Raw genomic sequence first — 5,016 nt, forward strand, 5'->3', positions numbered from 1 at the left:
GAGCAGACATCATGGAGTCTTCAACGGATCAGAATTTTTAGTAGACTACCATATCAGTAGTAGTTTTTCCCCCATTTAGTAGTATAGCTCAAGCACTTTGTAACGCTAGTTAGATCGATTGTTTTGCCTTGTTTGGATTGATTGAGTGATATTGATTGAATTTGTCTCATGAGCATATGGGTAGTGTTTTCTCTCTAGACCTCATTCTATTCTTAAATCTCATCTTTTCTAAACCCATCAGATGCCTTCGAGACGCGACACCGGATTTGTTTTCCCGCCAGAGATCACCCAGTTGATTCAGCAACAGAATGCCCTGATGCAAGTGTTAGTTCAGAACCAAGGCAACAACAACAACAACAACCCACCGCCACCACCACCTGTTGACCACTTAGCCCGTTTCTTAAGGCTAAACCCGCCGGTGTTTTCCAGTAGCACCGAGCCGATTGTTGCAGATGATTGGCTCCGCAAAGTTGGAAGGGAGTTAACCACTGCAGGATGCACAGATGCGGAAAGAGTGCGTTTTGCCGCACATCAGCTTGATGGACCCGCAGCATCATGGTGGGAGAATTATACAGCCACGCACCCTATTGACACTGTCACATGGGACCAGTTTCAGCAAGCTTTCCGTACAGCTCATGTTTCAGCAGGAGCTATGGCTATGAAGAAGCGTGAGTTTCACAACCTACGCCAAGGAGGACGCACTGTAGGCCAGTATGTGGAAGATTTCAGTAAGTTAGCACGTTATGCACCAGATGACGTTGCTACAGATGCTGCCAAGCAAGAGAAATTTCTGGAAGGACTGAATGATGAGCTGAGTATGCAGTTGATGGTAGCAACCTTCAACAACTACCAGGAGCTGGTAGATAGAGCTCTCATGATTGAAGGGAAGCAACAGCAGATTGAAAACCGCAAGAGGAAGTATGGACAAGGGAAGTATAATTTTGGAGCCCAGCAGAAGCCACGATTTCCCCAAAGCCGGGAGGACAGTTTCAGCATACCCATGGAGGAGGTAGTTCGCACAACCATAATGGCTCCAAGAATGGTAATGGGAATGGAGGAGGAAACGGACAGAACCGCACCAACCCATCTACCCCAACCAAGAGAGATCTAAGTCACATTACTTGTTTCAAGTGCCAGAAGACGGGACATTATGCAACTGATTGTCCCGAAGCCCAAAATGGAAATGGCAATGGAAGCTCTGGGAAGAAGCCGAACCCGTTCAACAAAGGACATGTGAACCACGTGAGCGTGGAGGAGATTGAAGCTCAGCCTGATGCAGTAATAGGTAAGTTTTTGGTTAAGTCATTTACTGCAACTGTTCTTTTTGATACTGGTGCATCGCATTCATACATATCAAGGGGATTCGTAAACAAGTTTAAGATGTCCACCCAAGTTCTCAAAAGCCCCATGTTAGTAACCTCGCCAGGAGCAGAGGATATGGCCACCCAAGGATGTTTTAAGATACCGTTGGCCATTGGAAGGCATGTTTTCCCCTCAGACCTCATTGTTTTGGAATCGCAAGGTTTGGATGTGATTTTGGGAATGGATTGGCTATCGTTGTATGGAGGAAACATCGATTGTGCCAGCAAGACTATTTTGCTTACCACCCCGGAAGGAAAAAGGATCAAGTATGTATCCAGGCATATGCCGAAGAGGACTCAAGTGAATTCCTTATCAGGAGTTGTACAGGAGGAAGTACCAGTGGTGAAGGATTATCCGGATGTATTTCCAGAAGAGTTGCCAGGCATGCCACCAGATAGAGACATTGAGTTCTTGATTGAACTTTTGCCAGGCACAGGGCCAATATCTAAGAGACCGTACAGGATGCCCGCAAAGGATTTGGAGGAAATTAAGAAGCAGATCAAGGAGTTACTGGATAAAGGCTATATTCACCCAAGTTCGTCACCTTGGGGATCACCAGTACTTCTAGTAGAGAAGAAAGATGGATCACTAAGGATGGTTGTTGATTACCGAGGATTGAATGAAGTGACCATCAAAAACAAGTACCCACTGCCGATGATCAATGATTTGTTTGACCGCCTGCAAGGAGCTAAAGTATTTTCCAAGATCGATCTACGATCAGGATACCATCAGTTAAAGATTCAAGAGCAGGATATACCCAAGACAGCATTTACCACCAGATATGGATTGTATGAGTATACCGTTATGTCATTTGGGCTGACTAACGCACCGGCCTATTTCATGAACCTGATGAACAAAGTGTTTATGGAGTTTTTGGATAAGTTCGTCCTGGTGTTCATTGATGATATTTTAATCTTTTCCAAGGATGAAGAAGAGCATGAGGAGCATTTACGATTGGTACTTGAGAAGCTCAGAGAACATCAGTTATATGCCAAGTTCAGCAAATGTGAGTTTTGGTTGAAGGAAGTTGGATTCCTTGGACATGTTATTTCTGGAGAAGGAATAGCAGTAGACCCTGCCAAGGTTGACACAGTGACAAGTTGGGAATCGCCCACTACAGTTGGAGAAATCCGGAGTTTTCTTGGACTCGCAGGATACTACCGGAGATTTATCGAGAATTTCTCAAGGATTGCTAAGCCCATGACTGAGCTATTGAAGAAGGACACCAAATTTAATTGGACTGAGGAATGTGAAGCTAGTTTCCAGGAGTTGAAGCAACGATTGGTTACCTCACCCGTGTTGATTCTGCCAGATCAACGCAAGGACTATGAAGTTTATTGCGACGCTTCTCGTCGAGGACTTGGAGCAGTGCTTATGCAGGAAGGAAGAGTTGTTTCGTATGCTTCACGACAACTTAAACCCCATGAGAAGAATTATGCTACGCATGATTTGGAATTAGCAGCCGTGGTGCATGCATTGAAGACATGGAGACATTTTCTCATCGGAAACCATTGTGAGGTGTACACGGATCACAAGAGTTTGAAGTACATTTTCACGCAGAAGGAGTTAAACCTTAGACAGAGGAGATGGTTGGAGCTCATCAAAGACTATGATATGAGATTGCATTATCACCCCGGAAAGGCTAACGTAGTAGGAGACGCGTTGAGCCGCAAGAGTCATGTCAACACCCTCAGGACACGAGAGTTACCTCAGAAGTTAGCCGAGGACCTACGCGAGCTATGTTTGGAGATAGTCCCAAGAGGCTATCTAGCGACGTTGGAGATTCAGTCTACCTTGATGGAAAAGATCAGAGAAGCTCAGAAGACAGACAAGGAGATTAAAGAGATAAAGGAGAAGATGAGCAAAGGAAAAGCCAAGGGATTTCGTGAGGATGAGCACGATACCTTATGGTTCGAGGACCGCGTATATGTGCCAAATGATCCGGAGATCAGGAAGTTGATTTTGCAAGAAGCCCATGATTCACCGTACTCGATTCACCCAGGGAATACCAAGATGTATTTGGATTTGAAGAATACTTTCTGGTGGACCGGAATGAAGAAGGATATTGCGGAGTTTGTAGCAGTTTGTGATGTATGTCAGAGAGTGAAGGCAGAGCATCAGAAGCCAGCAGGATTGCTACAGCCATTGCCGATACCCGAATGGAAGTGGGATAAAATAGGCATGGACTTTATCACGGGATTACCCAGGACTCGTTCAGGCTATGACTCGATATGGGTTGTAGTCGACCGTTTGACGAAAGTGGCTCATTTCATTCCAGTGAAGACCACTTACACCAGTGCTAAGTTGGCAAAGATATACATGACCAGGATAGTATGTTTGCATGGAGTTCCGAGGACCATTGTATCAGACAGAGGAACCCAATTTACCTCGAAGTTTTGGAAGCAGCTACATGAAACATTGGGAACCAGGCTGGAATTTAGTACAGCATTTCACCCGCAGACAGATGGACAGACCGAGAGAGTCAACCAGATTTTGGAGGACATGTTGAGAGCATGTGCACTAGATTATGGATCTAGTTGGGACGACAATTTGCCATATGCGGAGTTTTCGTATAACAACAGTTATCAAACCAGTTTGAAGATGGCCCCTTTCGAAGCTTTGTACGGAAGGAGGTGTAGAACACCGTTGTTATGGGACGAAGTTGGAGACCGTCAGTTGTTTGGACCAGATTTTGATTAAGGAGTCTGAACAGAAAGTGAAGTTGATTCGCGATAGGCTCAAGGTAGCCCAGTCCAGGCAGAAGAGTTATGCTGATTCTAAACGCAAGGAGACAGTTCACGAAATCGGAGACAGAGTGTATCTTCGAGTATCACCACTACGAGGAGTAAAGCGCTTTGGAGTTAAGGGAAAGTTAGCGCCCCGTTTTATCGGACCATACAGAGTGTTGGAACGTATGGGAGAAGTTGCCTACAAGCTGGAATTGCCCGAAGGATTGTCTGAAGTACATGATGTATTTCACGTTTCTCAGTTGAAGAAGTGCCACGCAGAGATGGCTGAGATACCACTGAGAGATACTGTGCCACTGGAAGCGATTCAGTTGGAAAGTGATTTGACCTATGAGGAGAAGCCAGTTAAGATTCTCGAGTATGCCAGTCGAGTTACCCGCAGCAAGGTTATCAAGTTTTGCAAAGTCCAGTGGAGTCACCACACAGAAGATGAGGCCACCTGGGAGCGAGAGGAAGATCTACGGAAAAACCACTCCCACCTGTTTTCTAGCCAACCCGAATCTCGAGGGCGAGATTCATCTTAAGGGGGGTAGGTTTGTAACATCCCAAATTTTCAATTTGGAATGTTATACATAGATCATCATTTGCATATCATGTTTTGTTGCATTTTGACAAATCCTCGATAAATCCTAAGCAACTCAAGGACCCTCGGAGAGAGTTGGGGATTTTCTCGAATTTTCTCATTTGATTTTTCAAACGAGGATTGGGATTTTTAGTTATTTTTCTCTCCGGAAAAATATTTCATTTTAAATAAACGAGAGGAGAAAATATGACTTCTCCAAAATATTGAAATACTGGAGGAAAAATGTTAAAAATCATTATTTGGAATTTATCGGATTTTATTTGCAATTTTTATTGCATTTAAAAATATGCATGTTTTCAAAATATTTATTTTTGATTTTAAAAA

This window comes from Triticum aestivum, chromosome 2D, assembly GCF_018294505.1.
Source record: "Triticum aestivum cultivar Chinese Spring chromosome 2D, IWGSC CS RefSeq v2.1, whole genome shotgun sequence".
Classification (NCBI taxonomy): domain Eukaryota; kingdom Viridiplantae; phylum Streptophyta; class Magnoliopsida; order Poales; family Poaceae; genus Triticum; species Triticum aestivum.